The sequence below is a fragment of the Eschrichtius robustus genome, chromosome 2, assembly GCF_028021215.1.
Source record: "Eschrichtius robustus isolate mEscRob2 chromosome 2, mEscRob2.pri, whole genome shotgun sequence".
In the NCBI taxonomy this organism is placed as follows: domain Eukaryota; kingdom Metazoa; phylum Chordata; class Mammalia; order Artiodactyla; family Eschrichtiidae; genus Eschrichtius; species Eschrichtius robustus.
The window spans coordinates 124567702-124581045 of record NC_090825.1 but is presented as its reverse complement, the minus strand read 5'-3'; positions in this window follow the sequence as shown (position 1 = coordinate 124581045).

The window sequence follows — 13344 nt, the reverse complement described above, 5'->3', positions numbered from 1 at the left end:
TAACAGGCATACCCTAAATATTTTAAATGTACAATTTCATAATTTTGGACATATGTATACATATGTAAAACCATTACCACAATCAATGAAATAAACATGTCCATCACCCCCCAAATTTTCTCATGCCTCTTTGTAAAGAATTCTCAAAACTCAATAATAGGAACAGGATTTCAAGCCAAACTGAAAAATGGGGAAAAGATTTGAACAGATATTTGACCAGAAAGAAACAATTAGCACATAAGCACATGAAAAAATGCTTGGCATCATTAGTAACTGGGGAAATGAAAAGTACAACCACAATTAGATACTCTTACACACCTTATCGAGTGACTATACAGTAAGTCCCCTACACACGAACCTTCAAGTTGTGAACTTTCAAAGATGCGAACGTGCGTTCACATGTCCAATCACATAATTTGGTTCACGTGTCTGGTGTACATTGTCACATGTGTGCATCCTCTACAAATGGTTGTGCTTTTGTGTACTTTACTGTACATACTGTATAGAGTACAATAATATAGTATCTTTACTTCAAGCCCAGGACGTCTGGAAGCAAGTGTAAAAGCAGCAGTGATGTAGCTGGTACTGTACTGTACTTTTCAAGGTACTGTACTATAAGATTAAAAATGTTTTTACTGTTTGTGTTTGTTTGTTTTTTATGCATTATTTGTGTGAAAAGCACTATAAACCTATTACAGTACAGTACTATATAGCTGATTGTGTTAGGTGTGTACCTAGGCTAACTTTGTTGGACTTACCAACAAATTGGACTTACAAACACGCTCTCAGAATGGAACTCATTCGTATGTACGGGACTTACTGTAATTAAAAAGATTGACCATACTGAGTGTTGGAGAAGATGTGAAGGAATTGGAACTCTCATATACAGCTTCACTGATACACAGTGGTACTGCAGAGTGGAACACCACTTAAAAAAAATAATTTGGCAGTTTCTTTAAATAGTTAAGCTTATACCTACTATTTCTAGCCATTCTCCTCCTAGGTACTCAAGACAAATGAAAGCATATTTTTATGTAAAGACTTGTGCTGGAATGCTCAAAGCAGTTTTATTGTAATAGCCAAATACTGGAATCAACTCAAATGTCCAACAACATTTGACGGAATGTATCAGTAGTCAGGGGAGGGAGGTAGGAGTGGGAGAGATAAGTTACAAGGGCCTTAAAGAAAAGTTTGAAAGTTATGGAAATATTCATTGTTTTGATTGAGGTGAGGGTTTGATGGGTGTATGCATGTGTCAAAATCTATCAAGTTATGTACTCTTAACTATGTGCAGTTTATTGTCTATCAATTATGCCTCAATCAAGTTTTTAAAAAATAAAACAATTGATCCAGTGCCAGTTAAAAAGCCTTTCATTTTTATTGCAGAGGATCAAGAAGATCCTCATTTTTTGGCTGTCAAGGAACACGTGTAAAAACAGATAAAACTTTAAAAACAATTTATGACTCATGTCAAAATTAGACCTTGTTTCATATATTTGTTACTACCATTCTCACTTTTTAGATTATATAGAAACCACATGTATCAATGGGGATATGGCAGGTGATGCTGCATTGCAAACAATCCTAAAATCTCAGTATCTTTGAACTATAAAAGTTATTTTTTAAAACATCACATGCCCATTGTGGATCAGGGACTCGGCTTATTTTATGACTCAGTGACCCAGGCTGAAGAGCACTCACAATACTGAATGCTGCCAGGTAATACCCAGGCAGGGTGCTCTGGAGGGAACTTACAGTGAAATGCTCAGCCCAGAAGTGACAAAGCTCATCTCCACTCAAAACTCTTTAGACAGAGGAGCTAAGGCATAAGGTCCCACTCAAGGTCAAGGGCTGATTCACACCTGGAGCATGACAGAGCAGGACTGTGAGATTTCAACACACAACTCAGAAGAGTATGCAATTTTAAACTTATGAATTATTTATTTATGGAATTTTCCATTTACTATTTTTGGACTGCTCTTGAAATAGTTCACAATAATCCTCATTTATCTGTCATTATAAAGGAGTACTACAAAGAGAAGATAGCCTTCTGTTTTTGTTTGTTTGCTGTGTTTTGTTTTTCATTATGTTTTGCTTCACTGTTCAAAAACTAAAATTCTCATTTATTGAACTGAATGTCAGGGATCTTCAGGGTTAGTGTATACTGATGAAGAATCATGCCTCCCTTTCATGTTGGTCACCAGTTTCAGTCACCTACCATGTCACATTCTTTCCTTTCTTTCACTTTGAGCACACCTCAATTTAACAAAGTCCTGTTAACTCAAACTTAAGATTCTCTTTGGAATCCAGCATCTACTCTTTACTGCCATCAACACCACGTTAGTTCACATCCTCATTCTTCTCAAACCCAGGTCATTTCAATTGTTTCTATACTGATTTCTGTGCTTCCAGTCTCTCTCCTCCTTCTCATCACACACAGGAGCACACACAGGGTCATCTATTTGACATGAAAATATTATTGTTTCACTATTGTCTGAGTAATAAAGAACTGTAAAGGTCTTTAAGTAAGGGAAAGTTCACAGTCATTAGGATTGCATAAATGTTCCTCTTAATCTAGCCCAGGAGACCCTGCCAGTCTCCTCTCCAGTAACTGTCCCTCACAACAACAACCTACACCCTCACACTAGTCTTTCCCCAAATACAGTAATTTCTTACAGGTCTCCTTGTCTTTGTTTGTGCTATCACCTGTGCTTGGAATGACTCCCTCCCCTCTGTCCATTTGACAAATTCTTGCTTAACTACTCAAATGTCTTCTTTGATGCCTTCTTGACTTTCTGAAGTAGAGACATCTCTCCTCTCATGCCCATAAAATTGTGTGTTTTCTCTAACATGGTATTAGTGATATGACACCTAGTCACATGTGTGAGTTTATATAGAGGTCTTCTTTACTAGTATTAGCTTCTCAAAGTCTTCACTATGTCCTTTTCATCATCTTGCCCAATATATGTGATACCCATATATATGATATGCAGTATATGTGTTATTATATGCATCCTATATATTATACACAGTGCCTTGCCCAGTGGCTCGTAATGAATGGATACAAGCAAAACATCCAATGAATGTTCGTGGAATGAAAAAATGGGGTCCATGGCATTAATCCAAAGAAGTACCTGAACCATAAAGATCTTTATTTGAAATGCTAGAAAGTATTGGGTGCATTCTATAGGTAATGCGTTGGGATTTGGAGTATTTAAGAAATCTAAGCAAGAAAAATACCTGATTTTATTTATTTTCTTTAGAATTTAACTTTGACAACTTTGCCAAATATGGATTAAAGAGGAAGGGTGTGGCTGGAGACCCAGGCGAAAAGCAATAGATCAGACCACTTTCAATTAAGTCAAGTAACCATGGAAATGGAAGGAATAGAAACAATGGTTATTCAGAAGGTAAATTTAATAGAATTTAGTGATTAATTGGATGTAGAGTGGATAGTGAAAAGGTAGAAAGGATTAAATTCCAGAGTTCTGGCAAGTTAGAATGAGTAGATAAAGATCCATCAACAACACCAGGGATATAAAGGAAGGGCATATTTTAGGGGTTAAAATTATCAGTTTTGGAAAGGTTGAATGAGAGATTTCTGAGATAGGCCTAGTTACTAAGTCACAACACCAAAATATTACAAGTGCTATACTAGGAATATGAATAAGGAAGGTTATTGTTCAAAAATGAATTCAACATATGGCAAAAAGCATGACACATCCAATTACCTATAATACCATGTAATAAATACTACTCTAACAGCTTAGAGTGCAATAGAAACAAAGGGAGGTAACAATTAAATCAAATCAAATCTGATGAGAACTTCACAGTGCAGGTTAAGTTAGAGCTGGAGTTTGAAAAGTAAATTCATTTTTGTAGGAGACAAAAGGGACCTGGTTCTGTCCCGACGGGGCTTGCAGTTGCTCAGAGTTGGAGATAGGTAATTAAACAGAATTGTCATTGGAATTATAATGCAGTGTAATAATAACAATATCAGTGCTGTTTGGGACAGGAGACATTTTAAAGAAAAAGGTCAATAAGAACAAAAATATTATAAGGCATACTTCTCTATGACCATTCATATAGACATTCAGAAAGTAGACATCCAAGTCCTATATCTGGTATCCACTATTGAAACTAAGTATGTTATCCCATCTGTGGAGACATTTGGGGAATACAGGGCACTGGGAAACATACAATGCTAGCAACAGAAATTAATCATTAGACGTTTGCTGAGCTTCCTTCACATCTTGTCCAACCCACCAAAATAACACAGGCATCTGGTGAGTTCCTGCTTTTAACCATGTGATATACAATTCTTTCACTGTAATTGCCATAATTATTCTGTGAAAATGATTTTAATAGGCATCACATTCTCAGGAAGATGCTTGTTGAGCATTTCTTGAACATGAAGTTGAAACAACAAAAGTTTTAATCTCATTTATCATGGCTTACGATAATTTTATACTTTCTTTCTTTCTGATGGATGATTTCTCATATAAGTGTATTTTGCATTTTAAATCAGTACGTTTTTCCCATATCTGATGGGGATCCACCTGCAAAGGGCACTCAAATTTCTCTCCAATTGGGAAATGATGGCACATTTAAAGTTTGCAATGCATCCATTTTCTTGTAAAATAAGGTCTGATTGATCATTCATGAGGCAATCTGCTCAAGTAAGGAAAAAGAATGAAAGAATCACAGGGGCAAGTGGCATGTCTGCTCCTCCATCTCACTTCTTCTGTTGGGCTGGCCATCGCAGAGGGGCAGGCTTTCGGGCTTTCTGCACATGCAGCCCTTGAATCTGTATGTGCTGGCCACACAGGTGCTGCTTCATGCTTATCCTGCCCAGGTTCTGGGCCAATCATTGTCCTAGTCAAGAGAAGTATAAGGCTAAGGGACCAAGGGAGCCCTCCTGCTCCTACAACCCTAGGCTCCTTTCCAGTAGAGCATAATATAAGGGAAGTCTAAGGCTTCCACTCCAGTTCTGCCATTGCTTGGTTCCCCATGGAACTTAATGAGCAACTCCTGCATTTGAACTTTAGTTAGCTTTTCTATAGAATCAGAAAATTGTACCACATGGTCTTTCAGTCTCTTCTGAACTGCAACATTTCTAATAGTTAAGAGTAGATGTGCTACAGTAAAATAAAAACAACCTGGATTCAAACCTCACCTCTGCTACTTACTCAGATGTGTTGATGAGCAAATTATTTAAAATCTGCACCTTGCTTCATACATCTTTAAAATGAGGATAACAATAGCACCTGTTTCATAGAGTTACTATATAGGTTAAAAGACACAATGCGTACACAGCTCTTAGCACAGCGGCTGGTGTATAGTATTTGCTCAATAAATGTTGGCCGTTATTAATATTATGATTACCTGTTCTCCAGGCTTTTCCCCCAAATGTCAATTCATATTGGTTAGCCCTGTCTTCTGAAGCTACCCACAAACCTGAGTATAGTTCTACACCCTGTATGTGGCCAGAGCACCTAGACATATCAGAGCCCTCTTTTAAACTACCTTTGCAGCCCTCCTAGATTATGTGCCCAACTCATCACAGGTATATCAAGTCTCAAAATCTCACCTCTTCCTGCTCTACCCTGTTTCACTGAGAGCATTAGCCTTGGTTCTGACATAAGTCTGTGATGAATCCATCAGCTGGGCTCCTGGTAATGACTTCGACCACAAATTGACATCATCTGTCTGACAAAGTGGGCTTCGTACCAAAACAGGATCTGGCAGCCAAGTGGAACTGTTTACTTCGGACTGAAAGAGCAGGGTTTTATTTCACGTTCCCTGAACCGCGCATTCCCATTCAGTCTTTTGCATTTCAGCTCCATGCTCTTCATCTACCCACTGCTCTCTGATGTTGTGCCATCTGCTTTAGTGCACAGCATTCTCTCTGTGCCATGGGAAACTTCCAATCAGCTCCTATGAGTGCTCTCAGTAGGGCCGGCCTCATTATCCACTAAATGCCCTAATTTCTATTGCAAAACTCCTTTCAGAAGCTACTTCCCTCTGAGGGGTTAGAACTGGCATGTATCATTTCTGTATTAGTTCTATAATCAGTAACTTTAAATTCCTGACACTTCCCTTGTCAGTCTTCACGAGTAAATCTCTTATTCATCATCACCAAGCAAAGTATAAAACAAATTGATCTAGCCTGCCTACTTCAGAGAAAGTTGACAATAATGATAACGATTAGGACGAACATTAGTAGGTAATACTTATGAGCACTCACTATTTTCCAATCTGCCAAGCTCTATGTCAAGCACTTTTCCTTCATTTTTATTTAATTCTCCAACAGCACTAGGCGGTAGCTACTACTTTATCCCCATTTTAAGAGTGAAGAAATAAAACAGAGGGCTAGTGAGTTAAATTAGTGAAATTAATTCACCCAAGGTAACACGACTAGTTAGTGAGTACTAGGATTGAAACACTGTTCTGTTTGACTTTAAAACCCACAAAGGAAAAGGAAAAAACATACACGCACATACCTAATTCTGACACAGATAGGTATTGCTAAGAGGCATAAGAGTAGCATTGGTAGAAGTTTGTAGGTATCTAAAAAAGAATGAAACACCTTCCTGCTTAAAGGGAGAAAGTGGGAATGTGCATCTTTGGTATTTGTGCTTAGCTCTGAAGGATGGAGAGAAATCAAAGGACTAGGAGAGAAAAAAGAGCGGGGGTGGGGGGTGGGGGCGGGGTGCTTCCCTGGTGGCGCAGTGGTTGAGAATCTGCCTGCCAATGCAGGGCACACGGGTTCGAGCCCTGGTCTGGGAAGATCCCACATGCCACGGAGCAACTGGGCAACTGTGGCCCGTGAGCCACAATTGCTGAGCCTGTGCGTCTGGAGCCTGTGCTCCGCAACAAGAGAGGCTGCGATAGTGAGAGGCCCACGCACCGCGATGAAGAGTGGCCCCCGCTTGCCACAACTAGAGGAATCCCTCGCACAAAAACGACGACCCAACACAGCCATAAATAAATAAATAAATAAATAAAATTAAAAAAAAAAAAAAAAGAACACTAGGGAGAATCTTGTTTTAAAAAGAGAACTGTGATTTATACTATATTATTATCTTTGTAAAATAGTTCAGAGTTCACAAATTGGAGGAACCTAAACTCTGTTACTTTACACTTAAATCTTTTTAAAATGAATCACATCCATGAAGCTTTTTCAGTATTACATGAACAAAACTTAACTAAATTGGAACTACTTGGCCAGAGCTCTGCTCTTCAGGTCTGGCCAGTCTCCTTGACCAGCTGGGGTTAGGTCCAGCTGACCCTCTGAACCCAGGAAGTCAGATTTAGGTGTCCTGTTGACTCCTTAAAGTATAAGAGTTTAGTAGAAAGAGCCTCACCCTCTGGTCCACCCAAAGGAAAACCTGCAGCCATCTCCAAACTCTGAGAATCTTCCTTCCTCTCCTGAGCCTGTATGGTCCCCTGAGATTCCAAAGCTAGCCACTGTCAACCCTATTTCTCTTCTTTTACTCAAGGCCTGAATATAATTCCCATTCCTCAGAATGATCCTCACTGGGTTTGGAGACTGCATTGTACTAATGCGATACTAACAGAGCCTGGCCTGGTTCAGACCCTAACCACAGAGATCAAGATCCAGCAAGACCCAAGTTCCTAGGATGTGGTGAAGGAATCCTAAATCTCCACTTTCTCCTGCCCACCCTCACAATGAATGCAGGCTATAAGCTTGGTCCAGTTACCTTGTCTATGCATCTCCACTTTCTCAGATGAAAGATGGCTATAATAATAATACTTATCTTGTTAGAAATATGCCATTAAAAAGTTTTTAGCACATAGGCACCACGTCCATAAATGCTAACTACTATTATGTTAATGAGGAGGTAATGATCACCAAGAAGAGCTGGCCAGTTCCCAGTCAGAGCAAGTACAGAAATTTAGCCAGACTGTAAACTCTTGGCTGTTTTTACTCATTATTTTATCTTCAGTACGTATAGTATAGTGAAGGCACATAGCTGAAATATAGATAATTGAATAAATAAATGGATTTGCCCAGATTTTAGGCATCCCTGAGGCGTAGTGAGCTCTCACATATCTGGATCAAGACCATGGGATGTCTGGGAGGGGTATCTTGGTTTCCTAGCAGCTTCCAGAACCAGTGTCTAGGTGTACTTTTCCTCAAATGGCTGCCTTTTTTCCTAGATCTCTATATAACTCTAGGCAGAACTAAAAGTTCCAGTTAAAACTGAAATTTGTGCAAACACTGTCTGAGGTCACTCCCTCAGTTTGGGCAAAACCAGCTGGCACTGTTAGAATTGGAAGTCTGGCAGTGCAGACACATCCTGCCAGACCCTTGTCAGTGGAGGAGAGATTATATGAATTGCTCTGATCCAAGAAGCCGCTCCCTGTAACAACCATCTGAGAAGTCCTGCAGCTTCTCTGTATGGGATGAACCTCATTAAACTCCATGAGGTAATAGCCACAGATTCAAGCAATCAAAATCTTAGGTTTACACAGCAGAGTGCAAGGGAGGGACTGTACATGGGTGGAGAAAGCTGCTTCCAAAAGTACCTTCCCTAGCCACCTCCTCCTTCCCTAATTCTCGTCTGCCCTTCTATCCCTTAGAATAAGAAATTCAGTAGCACAGACAGGTCCCCGTGTGCCTGGACAGGAAATCTCAGAAACTGGGTTTCTACATTTTGATTCCCTGAAGACAAGCAATCCTACCTCTTTAGCATTCCTAGTTACCCAATACACCATATTGTTTGTATTATGGACACAGATTTTAATGGGTATTCTTCAAAAGCAATTTGGCCCATTGGTTTTCAATGTTTAGTCCCTTGAACTGTATACACAGGAATAACCTAGGCAGCTGATTAAAAATTCAAATTCCTTGTCCCAAAACCCAGATATTTCAATTCAGTAGAGCTTAGATGGGGCCCAGGTATTTCCTTCCTTTCCTCCTTCCTTCCTTCCTTTTTTTTCTTTTTCTTTTTTTTTAAAAATCTAAGTTAGAAGATGATGTTCAGTCAGGGCTGAAAGTCACAGATCTTCCAAATTCTAATTTCTGGTTTAACTCTTGAATCCTCTCCATAATAGTCACGTCAAATGATTATCAAATCCATGTTTGAAAACTACTAGTGATGGGAAGCTTGACTTCTAGAACTAAACCATCTTTTTACATAGTTATCTAACTGATCATAATTTTACACTTTCAGTCTAGTTTTAACCCTCTTGGGACCTTGAAAAGTAAGTACAATCCTTCTTTCACATCCCAAGTTTCTTTGTTTGACATGGCTCTTTGTACAAAAATTAAAGGAGTATTCATAATTCAGTCTTTCACAAATTATGTTCCTGAGAACAGTGCTGCTAGGATGTGTTCCGTGAAAAAAGGTGGTCTGTTGTCAAAGAAGGTTGCTGCTTATCAAACACATAGGCTACATTCAGTGGTAGCAAATACATGCTATACAAGCAGAAGAAAGATGGTGATCCCCTCACACATGCACTGGAAGGGATTTTCACACTGGATGAAAGGACTAACTTGAATCTATGATCTCTACTCCCTTCATCACTGATATCTTTATGAAGAGGATAGAGTAATTCCTTCTTGCTCACAATACCCCAGTCCCATTTGAAACCTCACAGAGAAGCAGGGAAAAGTGAGCATTCTGTGTGTAATTCATCCCCAGTCATCAAGAGTCAGCCCTGGGTCACACCCCGTCAGGAGGGTTTGTCAATTAGTCATGATCTTGAGGGATGGGCCGGGTCTGTCTACTCCCAATATAATTCACTTAGTTCTCATCAATGGCAATAGAAGAATTCACCCTTCAATTAGTAAAGGCTCAGCAGATTTCAGATGAAAGAGGATCAGAAGTCAAGGAGGTCCACACCTACTCTTTCCCAGACACTTGGGAAACTGACCTAGTTTTGTTTTATACCTGGTATAAACCTTTTGGTAGTGTTAAATAAATTGTTTAAAAATGTGCCCGTGTTATGACAACCTGTTTCATCAACTGCTACTGTTTTCTCATGCATTATTATAATTCTACAGCAACCACATACATATTTTACATAGCTGTAATCATAGTGCACATATAATTTTGTGTTCTTTATTTCACATGTGTTGTACACATCTTTCATATTTTTATGGTATTCCTATTTATCATACAATATATATTCAGGAAGTTCACACTAAGTTCCTTAACATTTCCCCAACTTTGTGATTTGAACTTACTTCAGATATTCACTATGATAGAGTGTTAAAATAAACATTTTTGTACATAAGAATTTTTCCTTGTCTTTAACCCTTTTCTAAGTGTGGATTTTTATGAGTGGGATTATTGAGCCAAAAAGCATAAACAATTTAAGGCAAACTAATCTTTTATAATGTTACACTAATTTATAATGATGCCAACAGGTATTAGAATTAATGTTTTAGAATACACATTTCATTACAAATTTACCACTACTGTACAATATATTTTTCTTCTACATTCATCTATATATACAAACAGCACTTTTACAAAACTTTTAGAGAGAAGAAATGTACCTCTAGAATTTCTTTTCAAACATCACAGAACATATTCATACAGAAAGAAATTCTCAAGTAAGTCTTTAAAAATATTTCTCAAAAACCATGCAAAATTTGTATGATTTAAATTAGGCGTTGTGGTGGCAGAATTCTAAGAAGGCCCCAAGATTCCTGCCCTCTGTTGTACATACCTGGTGAGTGCCCTTGAGTGTGGCAGGTCCTATAAATATGAGAGCAAACAACCACCAAGATTAGGCTATGTTATATGACAAACTAAAGGAATTTTGCAGGTGTAATTAAGTTCCCTGATCTATTAACTCTAAGTTACTTAAAAGGTAGATAAGTAGGTAGGCCTGGCTTAATCAGGCGAGCCCTTGAAAGGTAGTTTAGCAAGAGGTCAGAGACATACGGTCAGAAAGTTTCAAAACAGTAACATACACATTTCTGCAGATCTTGGAGAAATAATACTGCCATATTTTGAAGAGGACCATGTCTCAGGTAATGAAAGGTGACCTCTAGGAGCTGAGGGCCTCAGTTCAACAGCTGTGAGGAACTAAATTCTGTCAACAACCAGTGACTTGGGAATAAACCCAGGGCCTCAGATGAGATTTAAACATCAACTGACATCTTGATTTCATCCTGGTGAGGCCCTGAACATAGGACCCATCTAACACTTGTCTGGATTCCTAACACACAGAAACTGTGAGATAATAAATTTATGTTATTTTAAGGCAGTAAGATGGTGATAATTTGTTACTCAGTGAAAGAAAACTGACACATTAAATACTAAAGGTAAAAAAATCTTACAATAATCAAAGAAGCCAACCAACATTAGAGAAAGAATAAAATAAAATAAAGCATTAACTGCAAAGGGAATAGTCGGAGCTAATAAATATCCCAAATTAATATAATGTTTTGAAGAAGTCTAAGTCATGATGACCAAATTAAAAAAAGTAGTTATAGATGGTTTCATTCTCCAGATTAAACAAAACAAAAAAATGCCAATAAGAATGGTCTTTTTTTCCTATAAAATTAAGTTTAAAATATATTTTATATGAGCATAAATAGATAATTTTATGGTTAATAATGTTTGAAATTATATTAGGAAATAACTAATGGCATAAAAAAAACCTTTTTCCTCACACAAAATTTTAAATATAAAATCAAAAAAGGAGATCGTCCATGCACTAATAGTCAATCAATCAATATAAATAAATCCAAGGAAGTAAGCAAAAAGATAACAAATATCAAATTATGAAAACTTATTCAGTGAGTATAAAGGGTAAATATTCCTGATCAAAGGCAAGGAGTCTCCAACTGTACCTGAAAAGAAATTTAGTAACACTGCTTTTAAGAGACATTTCTAAAACAAAATTACAAATTAATTAACTACTATTTAATTAATTTAAAAGGTGGGGGGGGGGAAATGTTTTAAAATAATGTTTAAACAAAAGAAGAACAAGGTTGCCAATATCAACCTCAGAAAAAAAATATGAGAAAATTAAAACATAGTAAGCAAGTTTCAGAGGCTTATTTTATAATAAAGTTATAATAATTTAAAAATATACAAAAACATTATGAATGAAAGGAATTATAAAGTGTAATGTGTTATACATATTTTTAAGTGATTAAAAACAAATATAATGTTTTATATTAATGCAAGAAATGAATCTATTGCAGATGAAACAGAAATTTGTGACAAAAGCAGACCACTGAAAAATATTTAAAATAATAAAAATTAAAATCCTACATACTAGTATTTATAGAATCTGGTCAAAGAATTACTCAGAGCAAAAAATAAAATAAAACTGCACTATAAGAAAATAAAAAAAAGAAAATCAATTACATAAAAGTTGTTATGTAATTGTTATGTAATAAGAAAAGTTGTTATGTAATAAGAAATTATAAGCACATTTAAATTAATCAAGCCCAGCTCCTTAAATATTACTAGCAATATAGACCAAAAAAATCATGGAATCTAATCAAGAAAAAAGCAGTAGCATAAGCTTTGTAATATGGGAGGATACATTAGTAAAATGGTCATTTAAAGGAGTATAAGTTTTTTAAATAGTGCCATCAACATGAATGACTTTATATCAAAACTTTCAAAATATCAGAAATATAATGCTAGAAGAAAGCTGAACAAGGCTGAAAATAATCATAATAATAAAGGAAATGTAACTTTATCAAGATGATTTTTCTTTTCTTTTTTATGTTTTATGATAGAGGCAGTAGTCATATTTAAAGACCTTCCTAAATTAATAAAAGGGCCTTTTTGTGTTAAGCCTCTTACATGGTTTATATTTTTCTTAAAACTCTTACTTATATGTATACTTTTTTTGTACAAAAGAATTTTCATTATTCCCTCCTGTGTGTGTGTTTAGACTTAGCACCAAATAAGGACACTCCAGCATCCTCAGTGTGATACTAGTAAAGCTCTCAGAATCACACTGAGAACACTGAAGTGTCCTCACTTCTTCTATGAAGTGTATTTTGGTAGAGGGTAGATTTTTATAAGGTCAGATATATGTTATGCAGTCATTAAAAAAAGCTTCCTTCAAGCAACCTAAGCGTCCATCAACAGATGGATGGATATGGAAGATGTGTACATATATATTACTCAGTCATAAAAATGGAATATTATGCAGTCATAAAAAAGAATGAAATAATGCCATTTGCAGCAACATGGATGGACGTAGAGACTATCATACTGAGTGAAGTAAGTCAGACAAAGACAAATATTACAGGATATCACTTACATGTGGAAACTAAAAAAATGATTCAAATGAACTTATTTACAAAATAAAGATAGACTCACAGACATAGAAAAC